The sequence below is a fragment of the Arachis ipaensis genome, chromosome B9 (assembly GCF_059453495.1).
Source record: "Arachis ipaensis isolate K30076 ecotype BB chromosome B9, ASM5945349v1, whole genome shotgun sequence".
In the NCBI taxonomy this organism is placed as follows: domain Eukaryota; kingdom Viridiplantae; phylum Streptophyta; class Magnoliopsida; order Fabales; family Fabaceae; genus Arachis; species Arachis ipaensis.
Genome location: NC_142444.1, coordinates 60,560,605 through 60,579,156, shown reverse-complemented (window position 1 = coordinate 60,579,156; position 18,552 = coordinate 60,560,605). Strand labels below are relative to the sequence as shown.

Genomic DNA, 18,552 nt, shown 5'->3' with positions numbered 1-18,552 from the left:
GTCCTGCTGAAGCTTGGCTAAACATGTCTAATCCTTTTTAGACTGAAGCTTTAGACTAACATTGCATGATTCCTGGAATTCTTATTAAAAGTTTTGATTCTCTTTATTTTCTTTTCTATATAATTTTCAAAAAAATACAAAAAAATTTAAAATCATAAAACCAAAAATATTTTATGTTTCTTGTTTGAGTCTAGTATCAATTTTTAAGTTTGGTGTCAATTGCATGTTTTTATTCTTGCATTTTTTTCGAATACATGCATTATGTTCTTCATTGATCTTCAAGTTGTTCTTGATGATTTCATTGCTTTGATCTTCAAATTCTCTTGCTTTGTATGTTTTGTTATTTCTTACATGCATTTTTACATTGTTATAGTCCTTAGTATACAAACTTTTAAGTTTGGTGTCTTACATGTATTGTTTATTTGATCTTAGTTGCATTTTTATTGTTTCTCATCATCAAAAATTCAAAAATATTTTCAAAACTATGTCTTTTCAAGTCAATAATACAGAGAATTGAAGATTCAAAACATTCAGCACAGGAATCAAACAGAAAAAGCTGGGCGTTCAAAACGCCCAGTGAAGAAGGAAAACTGGCGTTTAAATGCTAGCCAGGGTACTTGGCTGGGCGTTTAACGCCCAAAAAGGTAGAGATTTGGGCGTTAAACGCCAGAATGGGCACAATTCTGGGCGTTTAATGCCAGGATGACACTAGAGGGAAGATTTTGTTTTTAATTCACATTTTTTCAAGTTTTCATAATTTTTCAAAATCAAATCTTTTTCAAATCATATCTTTTCAATCATATCTCTTTCAAAATCAATTTCTTTCCATTTTATATTTTCAAAAATTCTTGCTTCAATTCAAGATTTACTTCAAAAAATTTTCAAGTTGTTACTTGCCTATTAAGAAAGGATCAAATTTTAAATTTTAGAATCATATCTTTTAATTTCTTGATAGTCAAGTAATCAACTTTAATTTAAAAAAAAAAACTTTCTTTTTCTAAATTGATTTTCAATCATATCTTCTCAATCATATCTCTTCAATCACATCTTTTTCAAAATTAACTCTCAATCATATCTTTTTAATTTCTAATTTCAAAATCTTTTTCAAAAATCACTTAATTTCTTTCCCAATTTTAGTTTTCGAAAATCATCAATCAATTTTTCAAAATTTCTTTTAATAATTCCAAAATCTTTTTAATTTATTTTCGAAAATTCTTCCCCTCTTCGCACATCCTTCTATTTAAAGGACTAACACTCCTCCTCAAGGTACAATTCGAACCCCCTCCTTCTTTATATGTTCGAATTCTCTTCCATCTACCTCCTCCTTCTATTCTTCTTTTCTTCTGACACTTCAAGGAATCTCTATACTGTGACATAGAGGATTCTATACTTTCTTGTTCTCTTCTCTTTCATATGAGCAGGAGCAAAGATAAAAGCATTCTTGTTGAAGCTGATCCTGAACCTGAAAGGACCTTGAAGAGAAAGCTAAGAGAAACCAAAACACAACTCTCTCTAGATGGCCTAACAGAGCTCTTCAAAGAAGAAGAAACCATGGCAGCCGAAAACAACAATAATGCCAACAATGCAAGGAAGGTAATGACTTTACTGCACTTACTCCTAACTTCTATAGGAGAAGCATCTCAATCCCTGCCATTGGAGCCAACAACTTTGAGCTTAAGCCTCAATTAATTTCTCTAATGTAACAGAATTGCAAGTTTCATGGACTTCCATTGGAAGATCCTCATCAGTTTTTAGCTGGGTTCTTACAAATCTGTGACACTGTCAAGACCAATGGGGTTGACCCTGAAGTCTACAGACTTATGCTTTTTCCTTTTGCTGTAAGAGACAGAGCTAGGACATGGTTGGATTCACAACCTAAAGAAAGCCTGAACTCTTGGGAAAAGCTAGTCAATGCCTTCATGGCAAAGTTCTTTCCACCTCAAAAATTGAGTAAGCTTAGAGTGGAAGTCCAAACCTTTAGACAGAAGGATGGTGAGTCCCTCTATGAAGCTTGGGAGAGATACAAGCAATTGATCAGAAGGTGCCCTTCTGACATGCTTTCAGAATGGAGCATCATAGGAATCTTCTATGATGGCCTGTCTGAACTATCCAAGATGTCATTGGATAGCTCTGCTGGAGGATCTCTTCATCTGAAGAAGACGCCTACAGAAGCTCAAGAACTCATTGAAATGGTGGCAAATAACCAATTTATGTATACTTCTGAAAGTAATCCTGTGAATAATGGGACAACTCAGAAGAAAGGAGTTCTTGAGATTGATACTCTGAATGCCATATTGGCTCAGAATAAAATATTGACCCAACAAGTCAATATGATTTCTCAGAGTCTGTCTGAAATGCAAGCAGCAACAGGCAGTACTAAGGAAGCTTCCTCTGAAGAAGAAGCTTATGATCCTGAGAACCCAGCAATGGAAGAGGTGAATTACATGGGAGAACCCTATGGAAACACCTATAATCCTTCATGGAGAAATCATCCAAATCTCTCATGAAAGGATCAACAGAGACCTCAACAAGGTTTCAGCAACAATAATGGTGGAAGAAATAGGTTTACCAATAGCAAGCCTTTTCCATCATCTTCTCAGCAACAGACAGAGAATTCTAAGCAAAACCCCTCTGACTTAACAACCATTGTCTCTGATCTAATCAAAACCACTCAAAGTTTCATGACTGAAACAAGGTTCTCCATTAGAAATTTGGAGGCACAATTGGGTCAGCTGAGTAAGAAAATTACTGAACTCCCTCCTAGTACTCTCCCAAGCAATACAGAAGAGAATCCAAAAAGAGAGTGCAAGGCCATAACAACATCCCACATGGCCGAACATGAAGAGGAGGAAGAGGCAGTGATTCCCACTGAGGAAGACTTCAATAGACGCCCACTGACCTCCATAGAGTTCCCTAATGAGGAACCATAGGAATTTGAGGCTCACACTGAGACCATAGAGATTCCATTGAATTTACTTTTTCCATTCATGAGCTCTGATGAGTATTCTTCCTCTGAAGAGGATGAAGATGTTACTGAAGAGCAAGTTGCTAAGTACCCTGGAGCAATCATGAAGCTAAATGCCAAGTTGTTTGGTAATGAGACTTGGGAGGATGAACCTCCATTGCTCATCAAAGAACTGGATGACTTGACTAGGCAGAAATTACCTCGAAAGAGACAGGACCCTGGAAAGTTCTCAATCCCTTGTACCATAGGCACCATGACCTTTGAAAAGGCTCTGTGTGACCTAGGGTCAAGCATAAACCTTATGCTTCTCTCTGTAATGGAGAAGCTAGGGATCATTGAGGTACAAGCTGCAAGAATCTCACTAGAGATGGCAGACAATTCAAAGAAACAGGCTTATGGACTTGTAAAGGATGTCTTGGTAAAGGTTGAAGACCATTACATCCCTGCTGATTTCATAGTCCTAGAGACTGGGAAGTGTATAGATGAATCCATCATCCTTGGCAGACCCTTCCTAGCCACAGCAAAAGCTGTGATTGATGTTGACAGAGGAGAATTGATCATTCAAGTGAATGGAGATTCCCTTGTGTTTAAAGCTCATGGATATCCCTCTGTCACCATGGAGAGGAAGCATGAAGAGCTTCTCTCAATACAGAGTCAAACAGAGCCCCCACAATCAAACTCTAAGTTTAGTGTTGGGAGGCCACAACCAAACTTTAAGTTTGGTGTTGAACCCCCACATTCAAACTCTAAGTTTGGTGTTGGGAGGTTCCAACATTGCTCTGAACATCTGTAAGGGTCCATGAGAGCCACTGTCAAGCTATTGACATTAAAGAAGCGCTTGTTGGGAGGCAACCTAATCGTTACTATTCTATGTTAAATTTCTATTTTCCTTTGTTATTTTATGTTTTCTGTAGGTTGATAATCATGTGAAGTCACAAAAACAATTGAAAAAGCAAAAACAAAGTGAAAAACAGAATGAAAAATAGAACACCCTGAAGGAGACAGTTACTGGCGTCTAAACGCCAGTAAAGGTAGCAGAATGGGCGTTAAACGCCCAGTCTGGCACCATTCTGGGCGTTTAACGCCAGAAAAGGGCACCAGACTGGCGTTTAACGCCAGGAATGGGCAAGAAGCTGGCGTTAAACACCAGAAATGGGCAGCAGCCTGGCGTTTAACGCCAGGATTGGCAGAAAGGGGCGTTTTGCACGCCACTTAGTGCAGGGATGAGATATCCTTGACACCTCAGGATCTGTGGACCCCACAGGATCCCCACCTACCCCACCACTCTCTTTCTTCTTCACCCATTCACCAATCACCTCAATACCTCTTCCCCAAAAATCCCTCACCTATCAAATCCCACTATTCTCTTCACCACTCACATCCATCCTTCATAAAACCCCACCTACCTCACCATTCAAATTAAAACCACTTTCCCTCCCAAACCCACCCTCTATAGCTGAACCATACACACCCCTCTCACCCCTATATAAACCCATCTTCACTCTTTCATTTTCACACAACCTAAACAACACTTCTCCCCCTTGGCCGAATCACAAAGCCCACTCCATCTCCTCTATTTCTTCTTCTTCTACTCTCTTCTTTCTTCTTTTGCTCGAGGACGAGCAACCTTCTAAGTTTGGTGTGGTAAAAGCTAAAGCTTTTTGTTTTTCCATAACCATTTATGGCATCAAAAGCCGGAGAAACCTCTAGAAAGTGGAAAGGGAAGGCAAAAGCTTCCACCTCCGAGTCATGGGAGATGGAGAGATTCCTCTCAAGGGTGCATCAAGACCACTTCTATAAAGTTGTGGCCAAGAAGAAAGTGATCCCCGAGGTCCCTTTTAAGCTCAAAAAGGGCGAATATCCGAAGATCCGACATGAGATCCGAAGAAGAGGTTGGGAAGTTCTCACCAACCCCATTCAACAAGTCGGAATCTTAATGGTTCAAGAGTTCTATGCCAATGCATGGATCACCAAGAACCATGATCAAAGTATGAACCCGGACCCTAAGAATTGGCTTACAATGGTTCGGGGGAATTACTTAGATTTTAGTCCGGAAAATGTAAGGTTGGCATTCAACTTGCCTATGATGCAAGGAGATGCACACCCATACACAAGAAGGGTCAACTTTGATCAAAGGTTGGACCAAGTCCTCATGGACATATGTGAAGAGGGCGCTCAATGGAAGAGAGATTCAAGAGGGAAGCCGGTTCAACTAAGAAGGCATGACCTCAAGCCCGTGGCTAGGGGATGGTTGGAGTTCATCCAACGCTCAATCATTCCCACTAGCAACCGGTCTGAAGTTACTATAGATCAGGCTATCATGATTTGTAGCATCATGATTAGAGAGGAAGTAGACGTTTATGAAGTTATATCCCAAGAACTCTACAAAGTGGTGGACAAGTCCTCCACTGTGGCAAGGTTAGCCTTCCCTCATCTCATTTGTCACCTCTGCAATTCAGCTGGAATTGACATAGAGGAAGACATCCTCATTGATGAGGACAAGCCCATCACTAAGAAAAGGATGGAGCAAACAAGAGATCCCACTCATGGACAAGAGGATGAGGAAATTCCTCATCATGAAATCCTTGAGATGCCTCAAGGGATGCATTTTCCTCCACAAAACTATTGGGAGCAAATCAACACCTCCCTAGGAGAATTAAGTTCCAACATGGGACAACTAAGGGTGGAACACCAAGAGCACTCCATCCTCCTCCATGAAATTAGAGAAGACCAAAGAAACATGAGAGAGGAGCAACAAAGGCAAGGAAGAGACATTGAGGAGCTCAAGCACTCCATAAGATCTTCAAGAGGAAGAACAAGCCGCCATCACTAAGGTGGACCCGTTCTTTAATTTCCTTGTTCTTTATTTTCTGTTTTTTGAAAATTATGCTTTATGTTTATCTATGTTTGTGTCTTTATACATGATCATTAGTCTCTATGCCTTAAAGCTATGAAAATAAATCCATCACCTTTCTTAAATGAAAAATGTTTTTAATTGAAAAAGAAAAAGAAGTGCATGAATTTCAAATTTTAAAACAGTTTAATTATCTTAATGTGGTGGCAATACTATTGTTTTTCTGAATGAATGCTTGAACAGTGCATATTTTTGAATTTGATTGTTTATGAATGTTAAAATTGTTGGCTCTTGAAAGAATGAAAGGAAAATGAGAAATGTTATCTGGTGATCTGAAAAATCATAAAATTGATTCTTGAAGCCAGAAAAAGCAGTGAAAAGCTTGCAGAAAAAACAGAAAAAAAAAAGAGGAAAAGTAAGCAGAAAAAGCCAATACCCCTTTAAACCAAAAGGCAAGGGTGATAAAAAGGATCCAAGGCTTTGAGCATCAGTGGACAGGAGGGCCCACAGGAATAAAATCCTGGCCTAAGCGGCTAAACCAAGCTGTCCCTAACCATGTGCTTGTGGCGTGAAGGTGTCAAGTGAAAACTTGAGACTGAGCAGTTAAAGTCGAGGTCCAAAGCAAAAAGAAGAGTGTGCTTAAGAACCCTGGACACCTCTAATTGGGGACTCTAGCAAAGCTGAGTCATAATCTGAAAAGGTTCACCCAGTTATGTGTCTGTGGCATTTATGTATCCGGTTGTAATACTGGAAAACAAAGTGCTTAGGGCCACGGCCAAGACTCATAAAGTAGCTGTCTTCAAGAATCAACATACTTAACTAGGAGAGTCAGTAACACTATCTGTCTTCATTCATTCTGATTAAGGGATCTAAGAGATATTCATTCATTCTCCTGAATCACGTGCATAGGGCTGTTTTGGGTGTTCAATGCCATCTTTGGATCCTTTTCTGGCGTTGAACTCCAACTTGTAACTTGTTTCTGGCGCTGGACGCCAGACAGCAACATGGAACTGGTGTTGAACGCCAGTTTACGTCGCCTATTCTTGAGCAAAGTATGGACTATTATATATTTCTGGAAAGCCCTGGATGTCTACTTTCCAACACAATTGGAAGTGCGCCATTTGGAGTTCTGTAGCTCCAGAAAATCCACTTTGAGTGCAGGGAGGTCAGAATCCAACAACATCAGCAATCCTTTTTCAGCCTGAATCAGATTTTTGCTCAGCTCCCTCAATTTCAGCCAGAAAATACCTGAAATCACAGAAAAACACACAAGCTCATAGTAAAGTCCAGAAATATGAATTTTGACTAAAAACTATTGAAAATAAACTAAAAACTAACTAAAACAAACTAAAAACTATATGAAATTAACCCCAAAAAGCGTATAAAATATCCGCTCATCACAACACCAAACTTAAACTGTTGCTTGTCCTCAAGCAACTAGATAAATAAAATAGAATGAAAATAATTTTAAGAAGCAACAATATCTCAGAGTTTTTGGAGTGAAGCTCAGATTCTAATTAGATGAGCGGGACTAGTAGCTTTTTGCTTCTGAACAGTTTTGGCACCTCACTTTATCCATTGAAGCTCAGAGTGATTGGCATCTATAGAAACTCAGAATTCAGATAGTGATGTTGATTCTCCTAGTTCAGTATGTTGATTCTTGAACACAGCTACTTTATGAGTCTTGGCCGTGGCCCTAAGCACTTTGTTTTCCAGTATTACCACCGGATACATAAATGCCACAGACACATAATTGGGTGAACCTTTTCAGATTGTGACTCAGCTTTGCTAAAGTCCCCAATTAGAGGTGTCCAGGGTTCTTAAGCACACTCTTCTTTTTGCTTTGGACCTTGACTTTAACCGCTCAGTCTCAAGTTTTCACTTGAAACCTTCACGCCACAAGCACATGGTTAGGGACAGCTTGGTTTAGCCGCTTAGGCCAGGATTTTATTCCTTTAGGCCCTCCTATCCACTGATGCTCAAAGCCTTGGGATCCCTTTTATTTACCCTTGCCTTTTGGTTTTAAGGGTTATTGGCTTTTTCTGCTTGCTCTCTTTTTTTTTTTTTTTGAATGCTTTGTTCTTTGCTGCTTTTTCTTGCTTCAAGAATCATTTTTATGATTTTTCAGATTATCAATAACATGTCTCATGTTCATCATTCTTTCAAGAGCCAACATATTTAACAGTCTTAAACATCAAATTCAAAAGAGATATGCACTGTTCAAGCATTCATTCAGAAGACAGAAAGCATTGCCACCACATATAAATAATTAGAATTTACCTTATTAAAAACTCAAAAAAAATATTGCCTCTTATTCTAAAGAAATTCTTCTATTTTATTCATGTTTAATGATGATGATAAAATTAAATTATAGCTTAATTGGGGGATAAAATAAAAAATATAGATATTAATTACTACTATATGACTCCTAAGGTAAAACTAATAAAAACAGTTATCACAGAGTTAAGGCTAAGATTGGAATTTAACAACCTTTGTTCTGGGAAGTGGATGTTCCTCTAATCTGCGGGATGCTTGGTCCTTCAAGAGATAATTTCTGGCGCTTCAATTCCCTTAAATCACGCCCTTGCTCCTCCTGTTCTTTAAGCAAATAGCAAAGAATGCTACTTTGTTCCTTCTGTTCTTTCTGTATTTGTTCCATAGCTTCTTGCATCTTGGTAATAGATGTTTCAAGATACTCCCAGTATTCAGATTGAGGGATTTCTAGGAGAATTTCCTGTGTTCTCTTCTTGATGGAGTCATTCTGTGCTTGTTGTTTTTCCATTGATGCTTTGGTGATTGGCCGCTCAACTGAGATATACTCAGTTATTCCCATCCTTACTCCAGTGTCCTTGCAGAACATAGAAATCAAGCTTGGATAAGCCAACCTGGCATCTTTGGAATTTTTGTTTACAATTTTGTAGAATTCAGTTGAAATCAGTTGATGAACTTTCACTTCTTTTCCCATCATGATGTAATGGATCATCACTGCCCTTCAAATAGTGACTGTAGAACAGTTGCTAGTGGGCAGCAGAGAATGCCCAATGAAGTCCAGCCATCCTCTGGCGGCTGGTTTGAGATCTTCTCTTTTGAGTTGAATTGGGACACCCTTCGTGATGGTGGTCCACCTGGCTCCAGGGATACATATATCCTCTAGAATCTTATCCAGGCCCTTGTCTGTTCTCATCATTCTCCTATTGAAGGAGTCTGGATCATCTTTGAGCTGAGGCAGCTTTAAGATCTCCCTGATCTTGTCAGGGTGGGTATGAACAATCTTTCCTCTGACCAAGGTCCGATAGTCATAGATAGCAGATCCAGATAGTCTTTGCCTGTCTGTATGCCACATATTAGCATAGAACTCTTGGACCATATTCCTTCCCACTTTCGTTTCAGGATTAGCTAGGATCTCCCAGTTCCTGATTCGAATTTACTCCTGGATCTCCGGATATTCGTCTTCTTTCAGATCGAATCTAACTTCCGAGATCACTGATCTTAGACCCATTATTTTGTAATAATGGTCTGAATGTTCTTTAGTTAAGAACTTCCCTTGATTCCAAAGTGGTTTTGGAACGCTTTCTTTCTTGCCTCTTGGAGTGGGTTATTTTTCTTTAGGAGCCATGATCTTAGTGATCACGGATAAGCACACCAAGGGAGAGGGAGAGAAGGAGAGCTAGGTGCAATGGTGGATGGGAGGGGAGGGAGGCCGAACCCATATTTAAAGGGAGAAGGGGGGTGGGTTTTCGAAAATAGGGAGGAAGATAAGATAGAAGATATGATTTTTAAGAAAATTTTAAGTATGATAAGAAAAGATATAATCTAAAATTGAAGAGATATGAAAGATATTTGAAAAAGATAGATTTGGATTTTTGAAAAAGATAATACGGAGATTTGAAAAAGATATTGATTAGCTGAAAAGATTTTTGAAAGAAAAGAGATAGATTTGTTTTGAAAATTTTGAAAAAGAGTTGAATTGGGTTGAAAAAAAGGATTTGTGCTTATGGATTAAGATACATTTGATATTTTTAAAATAGGGTTTTTAGAAATTAAGGATTTTAGAAATTAGGGTTCTTAACATGTTTATGCAAGAAATCATGAATTGAAACATGAAAATTAAATTTAGAATGAAAAATATGAAGTAAAAACGAATTCACCTCCTCCCCACCATCTTGGCGTTTGAACGCCCAAACGCTGCATGTTTTGGGCGTTCAACGCCAAAATGCTGCCTCTCCTGGGCGTTCAACGCCCAGCTGTTGCTTCTTTCTGGCGTTGAACGCCAGGAACTCCTTTGTCACTGGGCATTTTTCTGAATGCCCAGAACGCTGTAAATCTGGCGTTAAACGCCTAGAAGGAGCTTCTTTCTGGCATTCAACGCCCAGAAGATGCTTCTTTCTGGCGTTTAACGCCCAGATGGCTATCCTTACTAGCGTTCAACGCCCAGTGGATGCTTCTTTTGGGCGTTGAACGCCCAAAACAGACTTTTACTGGTGTTTTCTTGCCAGTGAGCTCTTTTTCTCTGTTTTGTGTGTAGAATCCTTCTGTAGCCCTGTGAACTTATACAATTGACTCTTTACCTTAGTATCAGTGAACTTTATATAAACAAATAAAATCAAGAATAGGAAAAAATGCTTAGAGGAAGTGATGCCCCATGGCTGGGTTGCCTCCCAGCAAGCGCTTCTTTATTGTCTTTAGCTGGACCTTGCTAAGCTTTTAATCTAGCTTCAGCCTTGAGCACTCTTGCTCAACATTGCCTTTAAGATAGTGCTTGATTCTCTGTCCATTAACAATGAACTTCTTATCAGAATCAATATCTTGAAGCTCCACATAACCATATGGTGATACACTTGTAATCACATATGGTCCCCTCCACCGGGACTTCAGTTTTCCGGGGAATAGCCTGAGCCTAGAGTTAAACAACAGGACCTTTTGTCCTGGTTCAAAGATTCTAGATGACAGCTTTCTGTCATGCCACTTTTTTTATTTTTCTTTATAAAGCTTGGCATTTTTGAAAGCAGAGAATCTGAATTCCTCTAGCTCATTTAGCTGGAGCAATCTTTTTTCTCCAGCTAATTTGGCATCAAAGTTTAGGAATCTGGTTGCCCAGTAGGCTTTATGTTCCAGTTCCACGGGCAGGTGACATGCCTTACCATACACAAGTTGGTATGGAGAGGTCCCTATAGGAGTCTTGAATGCTGTTCTGTATGCCCACAGAGCATCATCCAAGCTTCTTGCCCAATCCTTTCTACGGGTACTTACAGTCCATTCTAGGATTCTTTTTAGCTCTCTGTTAGAGACTTCAGCTTGCCCATTAGTCTGTGGATGATATGGAGTCGCCACCTTGTGGCGAATCCCATACCGGACCATGGCAGAGTAAAGCTGTTTGTTGCAGAAGTGAGTGCCCCCATCACTGATTAGTACTCTAGGGACCCCAAACCTGCTGAAGATATATTTCTGGAGAAACTTCAGCACTGTTTTAGTATCATTGGTGGGTGTGGCAACGGCCTCTACCCATTTTGATACGTAGTCAACTACCACCAGAATGTAAGTGTTTGAGTATGATGGTGGGAAAGGTCCCATGAAGTCAATTCCCCATACGTCGAACAACTCAATCTCCAAGATTCCTTGTTGAGGCATGGCGTAACCATGGGGTAGATTACCAGCTCTTTGGCAACTGTCACAGTTACGTACAAACTCTCGGGAATCTCTATAGAGAGTGGGCCAATAGAAACTACATTGGAGGACCTTGGTGGCTGTCCGCTCACCTCCGAAATGGCCTCCATATTTTGATCCATCGCAATGCCATAGGATCCTCTGTGCTTCTTCTCTAGGCACACATCTCCAGATTATTCCGTCTGCACATCTCTTAAAGAGATAGGGTTCATCCCACAAGTAGTACTTTGCATCAGTAATTAGTTTTTTCTTTTGTTGCCTGTTGTACTCTTTGGGTATGAACCTTGCAGCTTTATAGTTTGCAATGTCTGCAAACCATGGTGCTTCCTAAATGGCAAATAAATGCTCATCCGGATAGGTCTTAGAGATCTCAAGAGACGGGAGGGACGTCCCTTCTACTGGCTCTATCCGAGACAGATGATCAGCCACTTGGTTTTCTGTCCCTTTTCTGTCTCTTATTTCTATATCAAACTCTTGCAGAAGTAACACCCATCTTATGAGCCTGGGTTTTGAATCCTGCTTTGTGAGTAGATATTTAAGAGTAGCATGGTGAGTATACACAATCACCTTTGATCCTACTAAGTATGATCTAAACTTGTCAATGCCATAAACCACTGCAAGCAATTCTTTTTCTGTGGTTGTGTAATTTTTCTGGGCATCATTTAAAACGCGGCTAGCATAATAAATGACATGCAGAAGCTTGTCATGCCTCTGTCCCAGTACTGCACCAATGGCGTGATCACTGGCATCACACATTAGCTCAAATGGTAATGTCTTAACTGGTGCAGAAATAACTGGTGCTGTGACCAGCTTGGCTTTCAGCGTTTCAAACGCCTGCAGACACTCTGTGTCAAACACAAATGGCGTGTCAGCAGCTAGCAGATTGCTCAGAGGTTTTGTGATTTTTGAAAAATCCTTTATAAACCTCCTATAGAATCCTGCATGCCCCAGAAAGCTTCTGATTGCCTTAACATTTGCGGGTGGTGGTAATTTTTCAATCACCTCTATTTTTGCTTGATCCACCTCTATTCCCTTGTTTGAAATTTTATGCCCAAGGACAATTCCTTCAGTCACCATAAAGTGACATTTTTCCCAGTTTAAAACCAGGTTGGTCTCTTGGCATCTTTTCAGAACTAGTTTCAGGTGATCAAGACAGGAGCTGAATGAGTCTGCATATACTAAGAAGTCATCCATGAAGACTTCCAGAAATTTTTCCACCATATCAGAGAAAATAGAAATCATGCATCTCTGGAAGGTTGCAGGCACATTACACATGGCATCCTTCTATAAGCAAACACTCCAGATGGACATGTGAATGCTGTTTTCTCTTGATCCTGGGGATCTACTGCAATTTGGTTATAGCCTGAGTAGCCATTCAAAAAACAGTAATAATCATGACCTGCCAGTCTTTCTAGCATTTGGTCTATGAACGGTAAAGGAAAATGATCCTTTCTGGTGACTGTATTGAGCCTTCTGTAGTCAATACACATGTGCCACCCTGTAACTGTTCTTGTAGGAACCAATTCATTCTTTTCATTATGAACCACTGTCATGCCCCCCTTTTTAGGGACAACTTGAACAGGGCTCACCCAGGGGCTATCAGAAATAGGGTAAATGATCCCAGCCTCCAGTAATTTAGTGACCTTTTTCTGCACCACTTCCTTCAAGGCTGGATTTAGCCGCCTCTGTGGTTGAACCACTGGTTTAGCATTATCCTCCAATAAGATTTTGTGCATGCATCTAGCTGGGCTTATGCCCTTAAGGTCACCAATGGACCACCCAAGAGCTGTCTTGTGTGTCCTTAGCACTTGAATAAGTGCTTCCTCTTCCTGTGGATTTAAAGCAGAGCTTATGATCACTGGAAAAGTGTCACCTTCTCTCAGAAATGCATATTTCAGGGATGGTGGTAATGGTTTGAGCTCGGTTTAGGAGGTTTTTCCTCTTCCAGAGGAAATTTCAGAGGCTCTTTCATTTCCTCTGAATCCTCCAAATCAGGCTGAACATCTTTAAAGATGTCTTCCAACTCTGATTCGAGACTCACAGCCATGTTGATCTCTTCTACCAAAGAGTCAATATGATCAACTTTTATGCAGTCTTTTGATGTGTCTAGATGCTGCATGGCTTTGATAGCATTCAACTTAAACTCATCATCATTGACTCTCAGGGTTATTTTCCCCTGTTGGACATCAATGAGAGTTTGTCCAGTTGCTAGGAAGGGTCTTCCTAGAATGAGAGTGGCACTCTTGTGCTCCTCCATTTCCAGCACTACAAAGTCAGTGGGAAAGGCGAATGGCCCAACTCTGACAATCATGTCTTCAATCACGCCTGATGGGTATTTAATGGAGCCATCAGCAAGTTGGAGACATATCCGGGTTGGTTTAACTTCTTCAGTTAAACCAAGCTTTCTGATAGTGGATGTAGGTATTAGGTTGATGCTTGCCCCAAGATCACATAAAGCTGTCTTGGTGCAATTACCTTCTAATGTGCATGGTATCAGAAAACTCCCAGGGTCTTTAAGCTTTTCAGGAAAGCTTTTCAGAATGACTGCACTGCATTCTTCAGTGAGGAGAACTCTTTCAGTTTCTCTCCAATCCTTCTTATGACTCAAGATCTCTTTCATGAACTTGGCATAAGAAGGTATTTGCTCAAGTGCCTCTGCAAATGGATTCTTTATTTCAAGAGTCCTGAGATAATCTGCAAAGCGAGCAAATTGCTTATCCTGCTCCTCTTGGCGAAGTTTTTGAGGATAAGGTATCTTGGCTTTATATTCCTCAACCTTAGTTGCTGTAAGTTTATTTCCTACAGAAGTGGTTGAAGAAGCCTTTTTAGATGGGTTGTTATCAGCACTTGTGTGTGTCTGATCCCTCACTTGCAATTGAGTGCCAGAGTTAGAAGCTGGAGTGACGTTAGACGCCAGCTCCTCATCTGTTCCTGGCATTTGAATGCCAGAACTGTGCTTCTTTTGGGCGTTCAATGCCAGATCCTTGCTTGTTTCTGGCGTTGAACGCCAGTCCTGAGCATGGTCTGGGCGTTCAGCGCAAGCCTTCCACCCAACTTCTGGCGTTTTAACGCCAGAATTATTTTTCCCTGGGCTCTTACTGTCCTCAGATGGATTTTGGGTGGTTTGCTTATTTCTTGGTTTCCTGCTGCATTGAAGTGGGGTATTTAGTGCTTTCCCACTTCTTAATTGAACTGCTTGGCATTCTTCTGTTATTTATTTTGACAGCTGCTGCTTTATTTGCTTTAGTTGTACTTCCATGTGTATATTAGCCATCCTTGTCTCTTGTAGTTTATCCTTGAATTCAGCCAACTGCTTTGTTAGAAAATCCAATTGCTGATTGAATTCAACAGCTTGCTCTGTAGGACTGAGTTCAGCAGTTACTGTTTTAGCCTCTTCTTTCATGGAAGAGTCACTGCTTAGGTACAGATGCTAATTTCTAGCAACTGTATCAATGAGCTCTTGAGCTTCTTCAATTGTCTTTCTCATGTGGATAGATCCACCTGTTGAGCAATCTAAAGAGATCTGAGCTCTTTCTGTAAGCCCATAATAGAAGATGTCTAACTGAACCCACTCTGAAAACATTTTAGAGGGGCATTTTCGTAGCATCTCTCTGTATCTCTCCCAGTCATCATAAAGGGATTCATTATCTCCTTGTTTAAAGCCTTGGATATCCAGCCTTAGCTGTGTCATCCGTTTTGGAGGAAAGTATTGATTCAGGAATTTTTCTGTCAACTGTTTCCATGTCCTTATGCTAGCCTTAGGTTGGTTATTTAACCACCTCTTGGCTTGGTCTTTTACAGCAAATGGAAATAGTAATAATCTACATCCTGATCTACTTCCTTATCATGTACTGTGTCAGCAATTTGTAAAAACTGTGCCAGAAACTCTGTAGGTTCTTCCTGTGGAAGACCGGAATACTGGCAGCTTTGCTGCACCATGATAATGAGCTGAGGATTCAACTCAAAGCTACTGACTCCAATGGAGGGTATGCAGATACTACTCCCATATGAAGCAGTAGAGGGGTTAGCATATGACCCCAGAGTCCTCCTGGACTGTATATTTCCACTAAGATCCATGATGGAGAAAGGGAGATGATGTAAAATAAAAAATTTATTTTTATTTATTTATTTAATTATTTCGAAGATAAAATGAATTAAAATAAAATAAATAAAATTAGGTGAAGATTTTCGAAAAAATGAGGAGAGAGAAAGTGGTCAGGAAGTTTTGAAAAAGATACGAATTGAAAAAGATTTTAAATTTAAAAAAAATCTGAATTTTAAATATAATTTTCGAAAATTTGTTTTTAAAAATAGAGAGAAAAGATATTTTTGAATTTAAAGAGGAAAGAGAGAAACAATAAGATAGCCCAAGATTTAAAATTTTTAGATCTAATGCTCCTTGTTTTCGAAAATTCTGGAGGGAAAACACCAAGGAACACCAAACTTAAAAAATTTAAGATCAAGATGCAAGGAAAACTCAAGAACACTTTGAAGACTCGCAAGAACACAAGAACATGAAGAAAGAACACCAAACTTAAAATTTTTAGAAAACCAAAATAAAATTTTTGAAAAACAAAGGAAAACCAACCAGAAAACACCAAACTTAAAGTTCGGCACGAGATTTAATAGAAAAATTATTTTTGAAAAGAAAATAAAAGACTCTGACCCAAAAGACAAAAATTTCCTAATCTAAGCAACAAGATTCACCGTCAGTTGTTCAAACTCAAACAATCCCCGGCAACGGCGCCAAAAACTTGGTGCACGAATTGTAAATCACACTTTTTACAACTCGTACCACTAACCAGCAAGTGCACTGGGTCGTCCAAGTAATACCTTACGTGAGTAAGGGTCGATCCCATGGAGATTGTTGGCTTGAAGAAATCTATGGTTATCTTGTAACTCTTAGTCAGGAAAACAATAAAATAATTCACTTATCAAATTTGATTGCAAAGAATAAAAGGGCAGAACACAAATTATACTTGTATGCACTGATGGAGAGTATGTTGGAGTTTTGGAGATGCTTTGTCTTCTGAAATTCTGCTTTCCTCTATTTTCTGATTCACGCATGCACGTCCTCCTATGGCAAGCTGTGTGTTGGGCGATCACCGTTGTCAATGGCTACCATCCATCCTTCCAGTGAAAAGGGTCCAGGTGCGTTGTCACCGCACGGCTAATCATCTGCAGGTTCTCAGTCGTACCGGAATAGGATTTACTATCCTTTTGCGTCTGTCACTACGCCCAGCACTCACGAGTTTGAAGCTCGTCACAGTCATTCAATCCTTGAATCCTACTCGGAATACCACAGACAAGGTTTAGACTTTCCGGATTCTCTTGAATGCTGCCATCAATCTAGCTTATACCACGAAGATTCCGATTAAGGGATCTAAGAGATATTCATTCATTCTATGGTGGAACGTAAGTGGTTGTCAGGCACACATTTGTGGAGGAACGATGATGATTGTCACGTTCATCACATTCATATTGAAGTTCGAATGGATATCTTAGATAGGAACACGCATGTTTGAATGAAAAATAGAAATACTTGCATTAATTCATCGAGACACAGCAGAGCTCCTCACCCCCAACAATGGAGTTTAGAGACACATGCCATCAAAAGGTACAAAGTTCAGATCTAAAATGTCATGAGATGCAAAATAAATTTCTAAAAGTTGTTTAAATACTAAACTAGTAACCTAGGTTTACAGAAAATGAGTAAACTATGATAGATGGTGCAGAAATCCACTTCTGGGGCCCACTTGGTGTATGCTGGGGCTGAGACTTAAACAAATCACGTGCATAGGGCTGTTTTGGGCGTTCAACGCCAGCTTTGGATCCTTTTCTGGCGTTGAATTCCAACTTGTAATTTGTTTCTGGCGCTGGACGCCAGATAGCAACATGGAACTGGCGTTGAACGCCGGTTTACGTTGACTATTCTTGAGCAAAGTACAGACTATTATATATTTCTGGAAAGCCCTGGATGTCTACTTTCCAACGCAATTGGAAGCGTGCCATTTGGAGTTCTGTAGCTCCAAAAAATCTACTTTGAGTGCAGGGAGGTTAGAATCCAACAACATCAGCAGTCCTTTTTCAGCCTGAATCAGATTTTTGCTCAGCTCCCTCAATTTCAGCCAGAAAATATCTGAAATCATAGAAAAACACACAAACTCATAGTAAAGTCCAGAAATATAAATTTTTCCTAAAAACTATTGAAAATAAACTAAAAACTAACTAAAACACACTAAAAACTATATGAAATTAACCCCAAAAAGCGTATAAAATATCCGCTCATCACCTACCTGCCTTGACGATGTCAATAATGTCATTTCTTTTATTAGAAATCACATTGTATGCCGTTATGGGTCGCCACGAGCAATCGTGAGCGACCAAGGATCCCACTGTAACAGGAAAGTAGTGGCACTGCTCAAACGCTATGGAGTATTGCATAAGGTTGCCACTGCTTATCACCTACAAACCAATGGACAAGCGAAAGTGTCCAACCGGGAGATTAAGAGAATCTTGGGGAAAGTGGTAAATCCACAAAGGAAGGATTGGAGCCTCCGGTTAGGAGATGCACTATGGGCGTATAGGACGGCCTACAAAACTCCGTTGGGGATGAGTCCCTTCCGGATCGTCTATGGTAAGGCATGCCACCTTCCGGTGGAGATTGAGCATAAAGCCTATTGGGTGGTAAAGCAGTGCAATATGGATTCAACCAAAGCGGGTGTGGCCAGGAAATTACAACTAGAGGAGCTTGAGTGTTTGAGGAATGAAGCATATGAGAATGCCCAGATCTACAAGGAAAAGACTAAGGCATTTCATGACCATCACATTCGGATGAAGGATTTTCAAGAAGGTGATGAGGTTCTCCTCTACAACTCGAGACTTAGATTCATGCCTGGCAAGCTCCGTTCTAGATGGGAAGGACCCTTCAAGGTGAAGGAGATAAAGCCCTATGGGGTGGTGGAATTGTTTGATCCTAAAAGTGAAGCAACTTTCAAGGTGAATGGACATAGAGTGAAGAAGTACCATGGCTACAAGCTCCCAAAAGCGCTAGAGGTGTTCCTACTAA

At 40.0% G+C, this 18,552-nt stretch overlaps 1 non-coding gene across 1 annotated transcript; it reads right to left on the bottom strand.

Moving 5' to 3' along the window:
* Positions 1–1,952: 1,952 nt before the first annotated feature.
* On the bottom strand, positions 1,953–2,060 carry LOC148544831 (small nucleolar RNA R71). Its single transcript, XR_015902049.1, has one exon. It is a non-coding gene; the product is annotated as a small nucleolar RNA R71 (small nucleolar RNA).
* Between the last annotated feature and the right edge of the window lie 16,492 nt (positions 2,061–18,552).